The sequence below is a fragment of the Oreochromis aureus genome, linkage group 17, assembly GCF_013358895.1.
Source record: "Oreochromis aureus strain Israel breed Guangdong linkage group 17, ZZ_aureus, whole genome shotgun sequence".
Classification (NCBI taxonomy): Eukaryota; Metazoa; Chordata; class Actinopteri; order Cichliformes; family Cichlidae; genus Oreochromis; species Oreochromis aureus.
The window spans coordinates 7880487-7901068 of record NC_052958.1 but is presented as its reverse complement, the minus strand read 5'-3'; the positions used below and the strand labels follow the sequence as shown (position 1 = coordinate 7901068).

The following is a 20582-nucleotide window of genomic DNA, read 5'->3' as shown; positions in this document are numbered from 1 at the left end:
GCATTGGGGGGAAAATTTACAACAAAAGTATGAGTCTAACTACTTAAAATCATGCAATTGATTTGTATTATTAAAAAGCTGGTCACAATAATATTCAGATGGACTTTTTCCACTACAGCAGAAGGGCTGTATTAGAGGAAATTTGCAATCGGAGAGAATACATTATAATTCATTATACAGTAGCTATTAAACCTTCAGTAAAAATGCTTTAGTACAAGGATTGAGCCACTTATCAGACCTACTCACTACCTTTAAAAGCTGTCCATGTTCAGTGCTCTGAGTGGCAAAAACGCAATCGCTGATGACTTTGAAAATAGGACGAGATGTACAATTTATCAAAACAGAAACGGATGGCAGGGATTTCAAAGAATCAAAAGGTTGTAACTGTTTGTTCAAAAATCACAAGAGAAAGGAAGACTGCAATTTATGGAATTAGAAAAAAGAAATTCAGAAAACCATTTTTAGAAGTTATCAATAGAGTGGCATGGGTTATGCCAGCTGAAAAAAATGAGACTGAAAAAAAAAGAATAAGTGTCAATAAGAAGTGTATTGTTCACAAAATGTTTTTCACGTTTTGTGAGGCGTTCACAAGAGGCGTGAAAACGTTTCATCTAAAAATTTCTGCATCTTTCTAGCAACATATATAATGTGGACTTCTAATGACATTAATTCAAGAAAGTTAAGCATCAGTTTGGCATTAATTAAGTTAACTACTTCTTTGGTTACAAACATATACAAGTAGACTGCAGACTGATTAGAGATCTCATGACACCAGGCCCCAAAAATGGTGAATGCATGCATGAGTGGCTTATAAGCCTTGTCAAGCTATCATCGTGGATGACTCTTAATTTACACAAAGGTGCCCAATTACACTTGGAGGCAACATTCTCAACACCGTGCAAACCTGGGAGACAATAACTTTCTCTCTTTATTGTCATTTGCCCCTGTCGAAGCCTGTTGCCATCTATTCAAGAAGACAAATGGCAAATGGGATGTTTCTGACAGCTTAAAAGTACCCATCAGCTGCCCTTTAGACATCTCCCTGCACATCCATCTCCTGAACCTCCCCAAACAAACAGCAGGCTCCACTTCAAATACATAGCAGAACTATTAGGTAATCTTCTCTTCTTTGTTCACTCTCCCTGAGACTTGGTGACTTACCTCAATCTCTCCCTCTTCCAACTCCTGCCTTCAAGCTGACAGAACTAGAGGAGTGCACCGCAGCGAATGACTTGAAATTATCTTGTGTTTTCAAAGACATTTTATTTATCGTTATGATGATGATGGTATGGTTTTAAAGTGCGAGGGGGGAAGAGAAGAGGATGGCCGGAGCACAAGGGCTCTTTGTTTTAGGAGAGGACAAATCTGAGGTTTCCTCTTGGATTTTCAATATCCTGCAAGGTACCAAACAGTTACAGTAGTCTAGTGTCTGAGCTTTTCTTTTTTTTTCTTTTTTGGGAAGGGAGGGGGTATAGAGGCTTGCTACGTGTGTCTGTGAATTGTTGCATGCTTCTTAGTAAAACGCCGTGTGGCTTCCAACAAAGCCTGGGAAATCAATCAATCTGCAAAGAAATACTCCATATGCCAGATGTGGCACTTGGAAAAAATAAGACTTAAAAAGACTTGGACCCACAAAGGATTCCAAACAGTATAAAATCATGTTGAAATCAAATATTTGTTACAGATGAATCGAGCTGTCAAAGTGCTACCTATTCCACTTTGAATTTCTGCTTGTTATTTTAGGTGGCTTCACGAAGGCATAGCATGTCAGAGCTTTAAGTGTGTAAACATCTTACTCTGAAATATATCGCCACTATTTACTTTACAAGTTGCCAAGGAGAATGAAAGACAAATGTTTCATTAGCAGGTGACTTTTTTTTTCCTTTGGGTTTCTTTTACAAGTCTTCAGTAGTTCCGCTTCTTGACACATATACATGCATACACTGAGCATAATTATAAATGCAAGGCTTGCTATAGGGAGCTGAACTTTTCACACCTTTCAAAGCCACAAAATTGGATGGTTTTGTGGTTGTGCAGCTGCCGCTTCGCGCTAATGCAAGGCGGTGTCATATGAAAAATATTCCTCTCCCCAAACCACAGGGCTGGTCATTAATGAAACACAGGCCGCGCAGTGAGGTCATACAGAGTCTAGATTTCAGCAGCCACACTTAAAAACCGCTCAGAGAGAATAGAGAAACATGAACACAAATCAGATTCCAGCTCCAAGGACGGGGAAAATAAATAAATAGAGAAAGGCACTGGCCCCTCTCACATTTTCCCCCAGCGCTCTGCAAACAACCGTCAACTGCAGCTCAGAAACAGCTCACAATGAGAGCAGACTAAACAATCTGGTCCCGGCCAAGGAAAATGCTAAGCAACTCTGCACACAGGATGTCTCACCCTAATTGCCAACTATCAAATCTCACAATGGAATCTATCCATTTGGCAAAATCTTTACAGCAAACTTGGCAATATGTCTTTGCTTTTAAAAGTGTCAACTTTTTTGATGAAAAGGCTGGACACATAAAGATGGGGAAATACTGCTGTCAAGAATTTCATTTCCATCTTGGATTTGACGGGGGTTTGTAGAGCTTACAGGAAAACTACCAATAACGTGTGCTGAGAAAAACCTTTTATTGGACAAAGGTGCTAGGGGTCTTGTTAACGAGTGATTAAAATCCTCAGCATTAAGATAAACAGACTAAATAGGTCCCCAAAGATGTGCAGACTCAGGAAGGAGAGGGAGCGAGGGCAAGCCCGAGTCAGCAAGAGGGACGGACAGACTGTGTGCTGGAGTTGGGCATGCATAGGAGCGTAACTGGATCCTTGGGACTGGTATAAGAAGCAGTGTTACCAGGAGGGACAGGGCTCTAAACAGGAAACTAATGGGACAGTCTCCACCATCCGCCATGTGGCATTGTATTTTCCAGCCAGTCGTAGCCACGCTCACAGAAACCCCATGACTTCAAACAGCCAAAATAGCAGCACATTCATGAAACAGAACAGAACTACTGGGAATTAAAGAAGGCAGGAAAAAAGAAAACACACACACACACACACAAAGGTAGCAGACCTCAACAGCAGATGGTAAAATTAACATTTCAACAGTTCCTTCCTTTCATGTAGGTCTCGGCAGAACTTTTTCTTAAAAAAAAAAAAAGAAATCCAAAAGTAAGAGGGCCTTGGGTTTTTGGTAAGATATAGTGGTGTAGAAGGCATCTGGAAAAGGTGAAGAGGAATATTGGCTTATTGCTCCTGATGGTCCACCTCTATGAAAAATTAAATAGGTCTGTTTTGCAGGTTTCCCCTCTCTAGAGTGCCCTAAGCTGTGTTATGGAAACATCATCTTGGTAATTTATACGCCAAAGAACACCTGGTGATGAAAGAAAATAAACTATTCCTCCCTTTCTTTCTCCATTTAAAACCTAACACTTTGACTTTGCGTTCTCTTCCTTTGATGTTTCCTTTTTCCATCTTTTTAATGTCCATCCATTTGGCTTTTTTTTTGCAAGAAGTTGGCATCTATTGTAGAGTTAAGTCGTTCACAAAATGCTTGTCAGATTTCATTTTGAAGTCTTGATAGAAACTTCAAAAGGTGCTGTAAAGATGTTATCGTGGAGAGACGGAAAGACTGAGGCATCTCTAATAAAGACCCAAACAATGGACAGCCTCTCTCATTTCCAACCCTGTCCAATGGAGCGTCTCAGTAGTACCCATTAATTTGGACACAGTTCTGGCTAAATTACATGTGTTCCACCTCTGTGACATTTTAAATGCAATTAAAAGCTGGTTATGGAAGTGTGCACGGACTTCCCTGTGATGAAGGGAAATCACTGACGTGATTAACATGCAAACGAGCTCATGCTGGCAGACTAGATTGGGGTTTGAAAACCTCAATTACTTTTGTGTGATTATCTATTTACCAGTACACAGATTTCCATTTCTCATCTCCAGCCGAGTTCCCCATGCACGAGCCTCAATTATACGTGGCACACCTTTATTTATGATGCGCACGATGCTGAAATATAAGCTGTAGTTATTTTTTACTGTGATATATTGCTTCTTTACAGGCTGCTCGTGAAGCAGGACCACCAGATCAAGACTTCTTAATGTTGAGCAATTTGCTTTGTGAGCACTTAATATGATCTTGATCCCCCAGCGCCCCACACACCTCTAATCCATCCATCCAACTCCTATTTAAACTCAGCTTAAGTCTCACTCTCTGTGAGAGAACAGGAAAACTAATGGACAAATGGTGGCCAGAGTGGAGGACTCTTAACTACAGTTTTAGGCTTGAATACTTTCTATTTCTTTCAACTCATAACTACAAAGTAAGAAATATCCCTGTTAAATAACAGTAAGAACTAGCAACTACTTTTGACAGTGTAATACCACAATTTATAACAACAAATATCAAATTTACAATCTAGTACTGACAGATAATTATAAATGCAATATAATATTCTTTATATATTATTGTAAAATGATTTAAATGTTGTAATAAACACATCATTCATAACCCTAAAAATCTTCAGTTTGCTTGACCTTATTCATGAACCCTACATTCAGTGTCTTATTACTCTTGAACAATGAGAAGAAATGTATTACACAATACAATTCTAGGAGTTTCATCCAAAATATTAGCAACACTAAGTCTAAAAAAACAAAAAACAAAACGAAAAACACTAGTTAATTATTGTGTTGACTTAAATATTTACATTCCGACAGGTGAACCATCTCCTGGGAATATTTAAAACTTATTAGCTAATTTCTTTTCCAAGGGTTTGACAAATGACATGACAGAATTTGACACAACATGATTTTGCACTGAGTGTACTGACACCAAAGTCTGACTCACTGAAAAAAAAAACCACTTTTCAAAACACTTTGAGTGGTCAGTAAGACCAGAAAAGCACTGCATAACTGCAAGTACAGCTTTCTAATAATATGTTTTGCCCCTCAAAGGTCTTGGCATTTACAGTAATAAATTGTGCAAGAAGAACTGTACATTACCATACAAGATTCCCACATTTTTCTAATCAGCAATTTCATACAGTAAATGAAAGCCTTAAAAAAGTGTCTCTATTAGTAAATGGTGAGGTCTAATATGCAGTCTAGCAGTATGTGGTGATTAATTGAGTACAAGGACAAAACTATATCAAGGAAAGAAATTAACTTGAGGAATGTCTTATAGTGTGCATCATCTCGCTTCGAATGAGTAGAAGAATTTATAGCAACACAAGTGTAGTGCATGCGGATTCATTTAAACAGTGAAGCAATCACAGAATCTCTACCATCTACTGTATTTTTTTTAAAGAAGCATCCAGAAAAACAACAAGGAGTAGTTTAATAAACTATTTTAGTATGTGGATCAATGCGTACTTACATTCAAACCATTTTATCTATGGGATATTTTTCTTTTTAAATAATATAGTGCACATTTTATTTTATTTTTTTTATTGCCAGTGTTCTGCCAGTTTCTCTGTGCCCAGGGACAGAAGGAAAGAGGAAGACACGTATCTGTGGCATAGCCAGACTTTTCACATTGTGCCCAGCATACATAAAACATGCCCTGTTGCTTCAGCTGGAGCAAAAAGGAAAACAGTGCCATCAAGTGAAATATTTGAGGATTCCTCAAACACCTTTGCAGACAGATCTACCATGTCATCAAAGAGAAACCAGAAGAAGAAGCTGATGTCCTTTGATAAACTTTAATTAAACTGATTTATTTATCCAGAATAAGAGATTGCTTCTCCTGTCAAAATGATACCTTGTCACTGTTAATCATATTGAACACGTTTTAACTTTATACTTTAAAAAAAAGTATAATTCAAATGTATTTGGTTCCTCTGCATGCTTTTAAGAATAAATAATCCACAAATGTGTACTCTGAATGAGAATGTTCAGCACCTCCCACTCAACTAGTGAGACGATAAGACAAGGATTAAACATGGTGCTTTGCTGACTTCATGTTCAGAATCCTGTTTGAGGTACGTCAGGAACAAAGGGAATCATTATTACTATTTGAACTCAGTTGCCAGGACTTGACTACACCATTGGTATAAGGTTGCTAGAGTAGGGAGGAAAAAAGAAGCAGTGGATACAGCATACTGAGTGAGTGAAACTGGTGGTGATGGCTAGAATCATGAGTGAGAGAAAATAAAAGAGAAAGGGAGAGGGAGAGCTTAGATAATAGCAGATAATGGACAATTAACTCAGGCTAGTAGTGCTTGCTGCAGTGAATAGTAGCTTCTGGTGCAGCAAGTCCCCGATCACCACTCAGCCATATTCACACTGGGAATACAGGCAATATCAAGCTGCAGGCTACTGGGCCTCAGAGGTGTACACGCTGCATTAGCAATCTCCACAATGCCTTCAAACAAAGCACGATACCAACAAAGTGTCCCAAAGTGCAAACGCAAGCACTCTGCTGATGGGAAGTCTGCGGTGCCATAACCTTATTCATTGTTTCTTGTCCTTTCACCACCAAATAAACCCAGGAGCTGTAAATCCATTTAAAAAAAGTGACATACCATTCCTGTCTGCCGACATTGAAATTAGCATAATTAAACCTATATAAAAGCTAATTGCACAAATAAATGAGTCAATGTCACCACTGTGCATCACAGGAACAATGCTTGTGTTCATATCAGGGGCCTCAGAAGTGTTTTAACTTCCCAATCAGCCCCCTACTCCCTTCAAACTCCATCTAAATCTATTGATCTGTGAAACACGGGGACTCAGGGGAGGCAATTCACTTAATATCATACATCTAATGATGAGATGAATAACGATTATACCATTTGGTAATTAAACGTCTTACAAACCATTTAACTGACTGTGCGTCTGCAGGGGTCGCTGGAGGTCATAACGATTGTTTTTCATTTCTTGCTCGGCACGAAAGCAGGAGACACGCAGGAGGCAGAGCTGGGGGTTGGTGGTGGTAGAAAACAGTGCATGACACAATGGTGAAAACACACTAATGATTGTTAGCAGCTATGGCACTAATCTCTAAAGCTGTCAAGACTCTGAAAGGCAAATAGTACGGCAGGGCAAAGGAAACGAGGAAAATAAAAACAATAAAAAGGTTTGGCTTTTCATTCTTTGAAGTTTTATATTTAGAAATCTCATTACCGCGCTTGTTTTTTTACACAACAAAAGAGATATTTACCAAATGTACTGCCAATCCTTAAATAAGGGTGATGTAAAAAAGAAAAAAAAGTCCCTTTATGAATAGTCACCTTCCATTTTTGCAAGAAAATAGAAGGTGTCTGTACATAAAGGCGTGTTTAACACATGCTCTGAGCCAATTTACTGTCAACATCCACAACCCTAATCCCTACTTACAGGCAATAATTACCCAACGGTGCTATATCAGTGTGTTGTCAAGCCTGTACTAAGCTTATTTTTTCAAATATACTGTATACACTTAGTACAAGAATGACAAGAGGGTCAAGTAAAAGAAAAGTTCTCAAATGATTTTAAAGGTTGCAAAACCTGCACATGCACACACACAAAAAAAAGTCTAATCACTTTGTAGAGCCAGCCTCTCCTTTATCCTCAGTGGGCTCACAGCGTGTTTCTGTAGCTGGCTCAAGCACATTCACACAGCATTTAGTGATAGAGGGATGTGTCTCGTGCTCCTGGCTCCTTATTGAATGATAGCTAGTAAACATTGTCATTCCAAAGAGAGACAGGATTAAAGCCTGCTTTGCCCATTGAGGGGAACAGTATGCGAAAAGAGAAAGGGAACAATAGCCAAATGGAGGACGGTATCACAAGGGTCCAATGTCTGCTGTGATGAATATGTGGGAGATTATAACCCATTCCATCATTTCCATAATGTAAAATTCTTTCTTTTTCACCCGCCAACTATTCACTAAATAAATGAGAAAACTATCACCTGCACAGCAATATTTGACAAAAGGCAGAAGGGAGGGAGACCGAGTTTTGAATGACCCCCGTGCCTTTGACAATATAGGCGCTGTCCGGACACATTCGGAAGCAGCGGAGTGAGTAAAACCTGGTAGAGTATTTATCATTGGGCACAATGCAAATGTATTACCATGTCACCAATACCACTTTACAGCACAGAATGGAACTATACTGAATACAGGAGAGTTTTAAATAATACCAGGTGAAAATATGAATGGAGGGCTCTATTGATGTGTGGCTTTAATACCTCACAAGTATTCTAAACTGAGGGATCATTCAGTGGACATTGGTTTAAAACCCTGCAGCCACAAAGAGTCAGCCCTCACATTTAACCAATATGCTAACTAGCCTAGCTATTAAGTCTGTCCAACAAAAATAATTCGAATTGGACTGACTGAAGTCAGAGGGTCTTTCAAAAGGGTGAAGAAAAAAAAAACTTCTGGAAAGAAAAGTATAATTACAAAGTTCAGACTAAAGAGAGTGCTAATAAATGAAGATGAAAAGCTCTTAGCCAAGCAGCAACCTCCAGGCCTAAAGAAGAAAGCCAAAACCTTCAGTTCCTCAAAAAGCCATTTGAGGCTGGCTCCAAAGGTGGAGGATTGAATACTCACTGCCACATGAAAATCTCCCACTTTAATGGTTTAAAGTTATGCATTTTAAATGTTTTGGCTGCTTTCACTGGAATATGCTATCTATGATTTTTGACAAAGGCAGCTGCAGCTGGTAACTGTCTCTTAGCAAAACCTTTATTAGTTTGACTCACTTGATCATGTTTGCAGTGTGAGGCCTTTTGGAGCACTTTAATGCAATTAACTGACAAATAATACGTGTTGCTTTGTGGTACCACCCATACAACAAATCTGTGCTACAGTAGTTGTAATTGTTGTATTTTTTTATTTTGCTGTGCATTAAATAACAACATCTGTATCTATGTATGGCCTTCATCGTTTTAACCAAACTTACTAACATTAGCTGCCAAGCTAACCTTAAATGTTCTTGTGTAATATGATGTCTTCTATCCTCCAAAAATAATCTGGCACTGGTAAAAAACTAAAATCAAAGCTTCATAACTGCACTTTACAAACTCACTGGATGACATAATGGTGGTTACAGCCATCCTTTATATACAGTCCAAGGTTTCTGGCTATGGGTACACTGTGAAATATGTGAAAACTACCTGGTTAAGCATGACTTACTTACCTGCTAGGAAATTCAGTAAGTAAAGGATAAAATGTCTTTTCATTAGATCTTAAAATAGATACTAACAATAGACTCTGTGCTTGCTATATAATCGACCACTTGACTGCAGATCCTTGAGTCCAACTGTTATTTTTGTAGAGAGCTTCTCAAAAAACATTAAACTTGTGAAATTCCTGAGCCATAGAAAATATCTCCGCGCCCTAGCTCTGCTCACACCTCAGCCTCGCTGACATCTCTTCAGCCATTCGCTTGATGTGTGAGTGTGTGCGTCTTTGTGTAAGTGAAAGAGAGAAAGCCTCTGCCAGTCTACATGCATGTGAATGTGTGTGTGTCATCTGCGAGATCTCAGCAGTCTATTCCAGAGATTTCTCCCATGGTACCCCAGTTTATTTACTTTATCTACAATATAATGCTTCAGTGAACATTAGCAACTTTGAGACACAAGTTTCAATCAGTCATCCAGCGGCGGTGCAAGCAAGCTCGTGCGTGTGTTCATCCAGGTGCAGAGAAAAGATGAACACCACCGCCTCTTTGGCTTTAAACTCAAAGGACTGACAAAAGAGGTCCCAAAATAATTCAAAATCAAAATGGACAGCGGGAAAGGAGAGAGAGGGAAACAAAAGAATAGTAGAAAAGCAAAAACAGGGAAGAAAGCCAGAAAAATAAACTGTACAGGACAGTGGGGAGAAGAGTTAGGGAAGGGAGGTAGGGGTGGATTTTAAAAAATGACTGAGAGAGAAGTTAAACAAAAATGATACTATGTTGAGAAACGGGAAGAGGAAGAAGGACAGACAAAGGGAATGATAAAAAGAGACAAAATAAGAGAGAAGGCATGGGAGAGAGGAAGAGAAAAAGAAAAGGAGGGGAGACAAGATGTTCTCCCTGGGTAATGTGGAGGGGGTCTTGTCCAATAAACACAGGTGAGCAGCTCGACAGGCCAGGACCACCAAGCTGACTGACAGCTGAGAGCTCTCACTGACCGCCAGCTTTATGTTACATGACACGAGGAGTGCAACTCATCAGACAAAGAGAAACTGCCTGCACCTCTCAGAGTGCGGTAGGGAGAGGGTGGAAAGCACACACGTACACCCACATGCGCCTTTGCACGGCTGTTTAAAGCGGCATCCACGTACCGTGGCTGCAAAGTTGCAAACACAAAAATACCCACTCTCTCATATGGCCAGACAGGAGGAAAGCCCTGCCATTTTCCTTCACAGGTGAGCAGAAGAAGGAAACACCCCGGTGCTCCAGTTACTTAGCGGGAGAAAGTGAGAAGTCGTAGGGTGGGGGGTAGGATGTATGCTGTGTGCCGACTGAATCTTTTCCACATGACGGGCCTCGGGCTGTTTTTGTCAACTGCACTCTTGAGCAGCAAGGAGTCAGGTAGTGTGACCACATGATTGCCCAAGAGGCACTGCGGTGAGAGGGGGAGAAATGGGGGGGGGGGAGTGGAAGGCAAGAGGAAAGCAGAGAGAGAGAGGGAGAGAGATGGAGGGAGGGAGAAGGATCGGGGGCCGGAGACAGGACCGATGCAACACGCATGATGAGGTGTAATCACAAACCCCATTCAGAGTGCAGTGGAGTTTGTCAACATACACACATTCACATTCCACTGTCTGTCAGCTCCATGACCCAAATCGAGCATGCTGTGTGAGTGTGTTTTTCCACACACATGAATACTTTTTGCCCATTTCGCCTCCAACCAGGTAGTAGCGGTTGCACTGTCTAGGCTTGTGGTTTGTGGTGAGGAAGTCAGATTCCAAGCTCTTGTAGGATTTCGCTGCCGCCTGTATCCCTTTTCAAGCTGCGATCAAATGATCATTACGAACAAAGGACTTGGCTTGTTGCCTCTGGAGTAAAAGCTTTTTCAGTGGCTGTGACCGTGTGGTTTGATTTGAAACTTTTACTTTGAGAGAAAGTGAGGGGGGGAGAAAAGAAGAAGAAGAAAGTCTTATCATAGAGAGGAATCCTAACATTAATTAAAAACAACAAAACCGAGTCACTCAAATAAAAAAAACCCTAAATGTAGTTATGAAAGACTTAAGTTAACAAAACAAACGTGCAAAAAGTTAATTGTAATCACATTTAAAATAATGTTTGATTTTTAGTGTCTCCCAAGAATTCAGGAACAACTTCTTGGCAACTCAGTTATTTCCATGTACTGCACCTTAGCATGCAGACCCTTACATAAACAGAACTCATCAGCAGGTTAAAACACTGTAGGATTTAGTTTATGTCACGATGGCGATATCCCTATAAAACACTGCGCTGGGAAGGGCTAACATAAACTTTAGACTATTTGTGCAGGCTGAAAAATGAGGCTGCGTGACAGCTTGGTGATAACACACAAGTTCAATCTGTCAAGACAATCAGCATTCAGACCTTGGGAGAAGAATGCGCGACTGTGTGCGACCGACTCACTGGACACGATCACCTGCGAGCGAAGCCCACTCATAATTCGTCCCACCTGAAATAAGGAGTTCAAACTAAAGTCAGGCCTCTCTGATGTCATGCCTGCCTCAGGTTGGGTTTCACAATAATCTCAGGCGCTTGGAGAGATGCCATCAGGCCCTGCTTCCACGCCCCAAGATTTTCTTGAATTAAATTGCAAGGAAAGAATAACACTTGAAACAGTAGATCTTTGCTCCCTTTTCTTCAGAAATTAAGCTATTGCATGCGGTATTTCCAACGAGTAATGTCTAATATGACGCACACACATATACAGAACTATTGGAAGGGCCTCAAAGTATGCGGAGGCAGGCCACCTTTGCTGAGGGAAATTAACTTTATTTTCCTGCATTAAAATTTCTTAAATTACATATTCTAGATTCAAATGCATCCGTTCATATTCGAATGAAGATTTGGCAATTTATAATCAACTGGATAACAGATAGCACGAAAGAAAAAGAGGGAAATACCGCAGAGGATCAATAGAGCCATCTTCTTCTGAGGTAATGATGGCAATACTCATTCTGAGCCTCCTTGCAAACTTCATTCTCATAGCAACTGCGCACTCAGGACAAACATTCGCCGTGCAATTTCTTTTCTTTACTCATCACCCGACATCCTCCATCTCCACATCCTCTCTTGCTTTTTTACTCTGACCCTCAGTTATTTCTTTTTTAGATAGATGTGAGTGAGATAAATACCCGATAGTTGCTAGGAAAAAAATATAGTGTGGAAAAAGAGATTAATCTAAAGTGTTTATACTGAGAAGGGGACCTGGACGGAATTCCATCTTCTTCTTAAACTAGGTTTTATATGGAGCATTCACACCAGTTAAAAAGAAGAGAAAAAAAATTGCTGGAAATATAAATGTTAGGTATGCAAAAATAATTCCTTCATGGAAGTAATGTAAGAACAGGACATCTCCTAATCAGAGAGCTCAGCAAAGGGCAAGATGTCACTGGCTTTTCTTCCAATTTGCTCACAGTATGACACAATCAGACCCTAAACCAAACTTCATTAAATCGAAAAATGGAAACTGGGGAACTTCCAGAAAACTTTCAGCTTCTCCCCCTCCCTCTTTCCTAAGTGTGAAGACAAAACAGTGGACCATAGAGAGAAGGGCGCATGAAGAACGGCAGCAGATCCTTGGGAGTGAGTGCAAAAGTGAGGAAAAGGGGGAAAGAAGGGAAAGTAAACCTTTGATGAGTAAGACTTTTTTTGTTAAGCGATGGAGCTTAACTTTAAAATATTCTGGGTGGCAGTGAATGGGGGATTGACCAATGGCCCTGATCTCAGCCACACACAGGGGCACTGGGGTTAATGGTGGATAAAGATTAGAAAAAAAAGAAGGGTTGCTTTGCCTGATCTCCATCCACCCCCACACACCGACCCTGCAGTTTTCACCTTCTCCACCAATCCCAAATCAGCTAGACAATGGAGGCTGCCAATGGGGAATGATCCAAGTCCTTTTGATTTCTGCCTCTACCCCCTCGACTGTTCTGAGTGCCCAGGGTAAAGACCCGTGGAGGTTCCCCTGTTTGCCCACTCACAGGGACGACAGTTAGCGGGCTCAGAGAAACCATCTGAGGATTGAAAATGGTATGACAAGAGGTCTCTGATCTATGACAAGAAATCAATTTCAAACTGGAAATGTGCGCAGAGAGCTGTTCAGACTGAGCTGTAGCTTCTTTAAAGTAGCCAAAGATATGCTTAATTGCTGTAGATTTTTTATATGTGTCTACGGTGGAAGTGCAGCTTGCAGTGTTGGGGCAATTACACATTTTTGCAATGATTAGAGGGACATTTTTAGGCTAGCAGATATGCAGTAAGAGTTCATCTTTGAAGATTTAACTGAATACCGGACAAATTAAGAAGTAATGTTTAAATCTCTTTTAGGTGGAAAAAGAAATCTTGACTCTGTTTCACTAAGGAATGAAAGCAGTGGGAAGGTGGAAGTGGTCTTGCACCCAAGATGCTGAGTGTCTTTGCTTATGTGCACACACTTTAATCATATTTTAAACTCAAAGACTGTACTTTAAGATGGTGTTTTAAGAAAAACTGATTTTTTTCCTGTTAGTTTATGGATTGAATAGATTTGAAAAATTGATTCAAAGCAAACAGACACAAACTTCTAGCTTCAAACAATAAATCAACCACAGGAAAAAGTTGTTTTACTTCTTTTGGAAATGAACCAGATTGGCACCAAAATGTAATAGCTCCACCTCGACAAGTTTATGCATTGTCTTGCAAAAACAGACAAACATTCCTCCATCTTTGGCCTTGACAGAATAATTGTGGCATTTAATTAACTGCAATAAATAAATGGCTATTGCATTATGTAAAATGGCAGATTATCATGTGCAACCTTTATACAACACTTGTGCTTTTTCTTTTTAATAAGGTCACAATAATACCCTCCAGACCATATGACCAATATCCATAAGAAAATGATACACTGATACGTGCACTTTTCTCATACCCCGCTCTGCTGATTTGTCATTTCAGCACCCAGGACTGTTTCTCTAAAGCCAAACCCCATCAGCAGTCGTGACTGATGTGCCTCATTACAGTGGACACATTAATCTGAAAGAAAACACAACACCAGGCATGCAAGGACAATGAAAACTGCTTTCACTTACCACTTTGCACTTTACAGTGTTTGTCGTCTGCTTTTTTCTACGGGTGCACTGTATACATATTTCATCCCTAAAAAGAAAAATAAGAAACATGTCGGACCATAAATATGAGAAGCACACTGAAAAAAACAACAAAAAAGTGCATTTGTCTAGACATGCATTGAGCAGATACTTTGTAACTGACTCAAATAGCTAGAAATAGCTGGATTTGGAATCTGAGGCTGCGGGTTGATCTGTGGGCTAAAATGCAGTAAAGACACGCACTAGGCTGGAATAAAACATGCAAATAAACTAGATTTACATCATAAATAAATGTTTTGGGGCTTTTTAATAGTCATATATTTTTGTTCCTTGCTTGTTACTCTTCATTCCAATTCACAAAATTGAATTTCATAATTATTTGTATGAAAAAAGTCTGACTGGTGGAGTCCCACTTTTGCCACCTGCTGTGTTCACCAATATAGAGAGATACATGTGGAATACACCGAATTTAGGATCAATGTAACCCCTCTTCAATTTTTCCATTTTAGTTCTGCTACAAATCTCAATCAAGACATCAATTGCATAAAAAAAGAAAAAGAAAAAGTTAAAAAAAGAAAAAGAAAAAGAAAAAAGAAATCCAAGCTTGCTCACATTTGTCAGCCATAGTGCATATCATAACTTCTAAGTAAGAGTAGATTGAAAATCCTTGGGGTGTGAAAACCAAACAGGCACAACTGAAAGGTTGCCCAGTGGAGGGGGAATTCTATCAAGGTAGACAAGATGAAGATTTGTTACATTTGAGGAGGAATGGGGCCCCACTGACCTCTTCCAGCCACTACAATCACCCTAACACGGGCAGGCTAACAATACCGTAACACTATCAAGCACAGACTAAAAACAAAGACACAGTCATTGCATGCAAACACACAACTGTTTTACAAAAGAGTTTTACTCTGAAAGATTAATTGGCCTTAGGAATGCACTGTGTACTTTTAATTTTAACACAGAGCTTTGAAAATACATGCTGGTCTAAATCCCTCCCAAGGTCCAGGATGCTTTGACCGATGGACATGAAGGGACTATGTTCAAATACTTACCCTCAGGGAGAGAACTTGCTGTTGTTGTCCGTCACAGGTGGGGTAGCAGTCCAGCAATGTCAGCTCTCTGAGATAAGAGAAAACAAAAGCACACTGTTAGTCCAAAACTACTTTATGACACACTGATTTTTTTCCCCCCTAGGAACATTCATTGCTGGAACTAACAAGTGTGGGCTAGATGGCTTATTGCATAACTATTTTCTGTAAGGTTTGTAGGTGAAGGCAGTAAACTTTGTGACAACAAAGTGCACCTGGATTTTTGCTGTGAAGCCTGAGAGCATATGTGTGTGGGTATATATCTGTGTGTAAATGCATGCACCAACAGGCAATGTACGGTACAGTACACTCCCCTGCCCCCAAACTGCTCAATCTCTGTAAAGTTAAAAGGCGCAGTGCCTGGAAGGCTCTAGCTCTCAACGCCAAGTAAATCACACCGTTAACCTGACACGATTGATTTCTCATATACTTCCATTCAGCTGTCTGAATCTAAGTACACGTGCTATGGTATCCATATAATTTAGAGGCCATTAGCATTGATGATTTTTGTGTTAATCACACAAGTACATTTAGAGAAGAATACAACGCCACATCTGCAGCTACTGATCGATCTGGACACTTTTATTGCACATGCATTACATTTAGAGAACTAGGGGCTGACAACAAGTCCCCAGGAGCATCAGGGAGGCCACTTTCTGCTGCTGGGGGCATGAAGGGCACAAAATGGCCTGGATGTTCCTCTCTGGGATGTTTTTTTATTCCTCTCCCTTTTATTCTCCCAGAATTCCAATGACCCCTACAGGCAACCAGCGACTGCTGAATCCTAAGGAATGTGCTCTCTGAACTGTGCAAAAAGCCCGGAGCTCAAAGAGCACAGCTGAAAACAAAAACATGCCAACTGCTATAATTTCTCACTGTTTTGAGTTTGTGGAAAAACGCTGCACATATTGCTGCGCAATATTTACAAAGAATGGGGTAAGAAGGTTTAAGGCTGGGGGTGAGCACCAACCAGTGGACTGGATATTGGGAAAACCGACATGAAAAGTTTCAGAATCCCATTACTAACGATTGTTTTAATGTGTATTTAAGTAGAGTGAAACTTCTACATGGATGGGATTACTACATCTGAAAAAGCAAATTTTAGATATAATATAGATAAGCTACTTTCAGCTGCTTCCTTATTCATAAAGGGTTGCCACAGCAGGTATCTCCACATGTTTGATTTGGCAGATTTTTTAAACCTGATGCCCTTCCTTTCACAACCCCGAAGGGACTTGCGGCTCCTGGGATCAAACCGAGGATTCGTTCCCTGTTAGGCGAATGTGTAAACCACTACACTAAGGAGCCACTTTAGATATAATATAGATATAAAATATAATTTTTAGATAATGCCCCCCACTTCTCTTAAATTATTTGCTCCAGGGTAGACTTCCAACATCACAGCACCCTGTGGCCATGCAGATGTTATATTTTATTCAGTGGAAAAGCATTTGGAATGCTATTAGTCTGCATGACCTCCAATTCGTGGGGATTTACAAATAACACACATGTCTTTATGCCAAGTATAAAACCACTGGTAAATTCTATCAACTTATAAATATGGCAAAAGCATTCAACTATTCATGAAGGTCTAATAATGCTATAGGCTGATATTTACATAAAGTGCTTGTGCGCTAAGTCAAGATAAACTATTTAAGACCTGGACCACAAATACCTCCACACAGCAGAAAAAGGAGGGTCCTGCGATGAAAGAGGACATTATGCTAACAAGTCAGATTACTGTACACAATAACTTTATCTTAAAAGTAAATACCATCCATGGTGTTGGAAAGAGAGGGGGGGCGTTATGGAAAGTCACTGGCAATATTTCTGTGGGGACCAAATGCTCCTTATCAGTGTTAGTCGAGCAATTCAGGCCTGCCTGAAGAAAGATGAGTCTTCAAACTCATTCTATTCATGGTCAGACGTGTAATTACCCTCAGCTCACAGTCTAGACGTAACCGCTTTCACAATATTTAAGACCCCCTATGCAACGCACGGACGCCGGCTCCTACCACCAAGCCCTGCACGTTAAATCTGTGGGCAGATAAATTAGCGAAGAATGCAATAAAATAGACACAATGAGAGGAACTTTATCCTCCCCGCTGCTAAATGAGATTTCTTTGAAATGCAGATCAGTGGCTCTAGATTAGTGAATTTTAGCTGCTGTCAACATCATAACAAAATACAAATGCGATTGTTCGCTGCTGCCTTATCTCCTTGCTTCCATCTGCTGGCTGGTTATTTACTCCCCCCTGATTTACTATGCAGATCTAAATAAGTCGCATCAAAAGGAGGGCTTACTGCACAATGGCTTCTTAAGCTTCTACATCAAGGTATTTGAAAAACCGGTAGTCACATGAAAAGGCTGCCCATCAAAGGCACATCTCTAATGAACTCTCCCATATCAGAGGGGGCTTGTGGGGCCTGGCTTTAATGCCTTCTGTGAGAGAGGAGCAGAACTACAAATCAGACCCACCAAGCCATGGCAGAGAAAGGAGGAGGACAGAGAGTGGGAGAAAAGAAAGGAGAAGAAGGAAGAGGAAGACAGCAGTTATCAGATGAGATTAACTCAGCAAAAGCACTAGTCCTGGGTCTTTCCATCCATCTAACTCTTAAGTGTACGCTGATGAAGGCACTTGTGAAAAAGTTCAAGAGAGCAGGCTACACTGAATTCAGCGACAACACACCAAGGTTAACTACTTAAAATACAAATATGTATTTTAAAATAATCTGGAATCTCAAATGTTGATAGATACATTCAGTGTGAGTGTAAATGTAATGCCTTAAAGGCTTTTTAAACAACTGTAATGAAAGGAAGTCTGAATATGCTAAGCATCTGTTTAAAATGACCCATCAATCCAGTGATCAAAGGAAGATATAAACTGTCAAACACAGGAAAGGAAAACATACTGTGTTTTTCCCCCTTCTCATCCTCCGCAAGTCTGCAAACAGCTTTAGTAATCTCGAACAGAGCTTTTGCATTACGCTCCTGCAATAACCTTTAATTTCATGGTGTATTTGTTGCATTCAGCACACAGGCAGGATTACAACTGACAATCTTCAGACTTATACGGGAAAAATAAACTGCATGAAGAGATCATGATCTTGAGCCCCCCCACCCCACCCCACCCCACCCTCCCAAACACACCGCCACCCTGCTTTGTATCCCTATGTCTGGTTGAAGGGGAGACCCCCACCAACAAGCATGCAGTTTTACCAGTGAACAATTAGCCCCGGAGCAAGAGCAGGCCCTGCACTGGCACATGTGGTTAAGAGACGAGCTCTGCGGGAGAGCGCCAGATGATGAAGGGATGAGGTTGGGAAGGGGGAGTAGAGGAGAGGATATTGAGGGGGGGAGGGTGTACCCCCACCCCATCCCGGGTGAAGGAGGCGAGTGGCGCGTGCCAGCCACACGTGTGCCAATTTTTGCCTTCCTTCATCATTCACTCACAGATCCTCTTTACAGAGAAGACATACATATCAAATAGAGAGTGGGACTTTCCCCCCTCCTTACATCCTGTCCAACTTTGTCCCCAAATTTTAGGAGCCCACCCCTAAATTGAGCTGTGATGTAAAGGAACCCAATGGTTGAGTCGCTTGTGCTACAGAAACCAAACTCGTCTACCCTCCCCTCACCCTGCCTCAAGCGTCTTTCTACAGTGCAGCGTGCCAACTGGGCCCAGTGCCAGTCGCATTTGCAACCACAAGGGACCCCCGTCTTTTCGCCGTGCCTAATGAAATGACAAAACAACAGATTTGCATATGCAGAAACAGGTGTTGTAACAGGTTTGACTCCTCTTGACCCGAGCCGTGTTAAAGAGAGAAAATGCTAGAGAAAAAAAGTTTATGGCCAACAGCTGCCTGGAGGTATTTAGGCTCTGATGGGCACTCAAGTCTGCACCATCTGCCCTGCTCCTTGCCAGGAGTGACAATCTAAATTAAAAACCACTCATCAAAAATCGTAAAAATAAACCATTGTTTTGTTGGGTCCATATGTTGTGGCTATTTTACTTCATTCTCAGAGAGTTGCATTTGAGGCTGAGCTTCATGGCCTATAGCTGTGATCCAGGGAAAATCCAAAGAGCCACACAGTAGCCTGTAATTACCCTCCCACCGATCTGTTGCCTTCAAACCAAAGCCCTGCGTCATCCTCCACAATATCCAAGTCCATCCTCTCCACATTACAGAGGAGAAAACCTAGAAGAGCCCGTGTGGTGAAAACACGGCCATTGTTTAGAGTAGGATTAGGGATTGCCATCCAGGAGCACGAGCCGGGTGTTCAGATGGTTAAAGAAGAGAAAATCACTACGCTGTACTTGCTCTGAACTTGATAACTGCTATTATGTTTTATGCACATTTACATTTGCATTGCCAGAAATAAAAACTGTGGTGGAGAGTGCACGGTGGCGAAACAATCCAAAGTTAAAGCGATGCATTTCTGGAAATGTCAAACGTCTCCCTTCCACGTTTTGACCAAATTATGTCCTGACTCAAAGGGGCCTGACTGGGAACATTCTCTTTGTCCTTTTGCTGAAAGACACGGCTAGTGTACAACACCAAAGCTATGCGCAGCATGCTCAACACCACTGCAACCCAACCCCCCACTACCATTCCCCCCCCCCTGTTTTTATTTAGACGGGTGAGACAGAAGGAACAAACCTGAGACAGTCGTGACCCTGCACGAGTGCTGTAACTTGTTCTAGAGCTATGCCAGCAGAAGGCAGCACCATATGCCCTCAGCCCCAAGCTGGATGCTCTTTCTCCAGCCTAATGTGCCTGTCAAAAATTGTTACTGTCATGACCCCCCCTCTCTTTCATGTTTTTCCCCCCTACACACACAACATGTTTGAAATAAACATTTTTTCCCTTTTTCTCTGTGTCTCTTAGGGTAAAGAGGAAAGGTCCTTCCTCTGTGAGGCACGGTGTGTTTTTGTTTCTAAACAGGAAAAAACTCATCAATACAAACCATTCTATAAAGCCCAGTCTTTACAACTGTACACTCATTAAATAAAAATACTATATTTATTTATTTAAGGTAAAAACCAACTTAGGCATTATGAAATCTAACCTCTTTTTCTTTTTTCTTACATTTCTATTGTCAAATTAATCAAAATAATCATTATTCTATTAACATATCATATATAAAAACCTTCTAAAATAATGGTTGAGTTAGCGTCCACTGTTAGCCTCAGTCCTCACTGTTTACAAGTGACAAGCTGATGGCTGAATGCAGTCTGAGTAACGG

The 20582-nt window shown here is 40.8% G+C and overlaps 1 protein-coding gene across 6 annotated transcripts in view; it reads right to left on the bottom strand.

Annotated features, from left to right (window-relative positions):
• The window catches only part of foxp2 (forkhead box P2), a 102551-nt gene that overhangs the window by 77395 nt on the left and 4574 nt on the right, over positions 1–20582 (bottom strand). For all 6 annotated transcript variants that reach the window (XM_039601076.1, XM_039601079.1, XM_039601081.1 and 3 more), the window contains 2 exons: positions 15299–15365; positions 14223–14289 (listed from right to left, as the gene is read on the bottom strand). The gene's annotated coding sequence lies outside the window, so the exon portion shown is untranslated. The remainder of the gene's footprint in view (positions 1–14222; positions 14290–15298; positions 15366–20582) is intronic.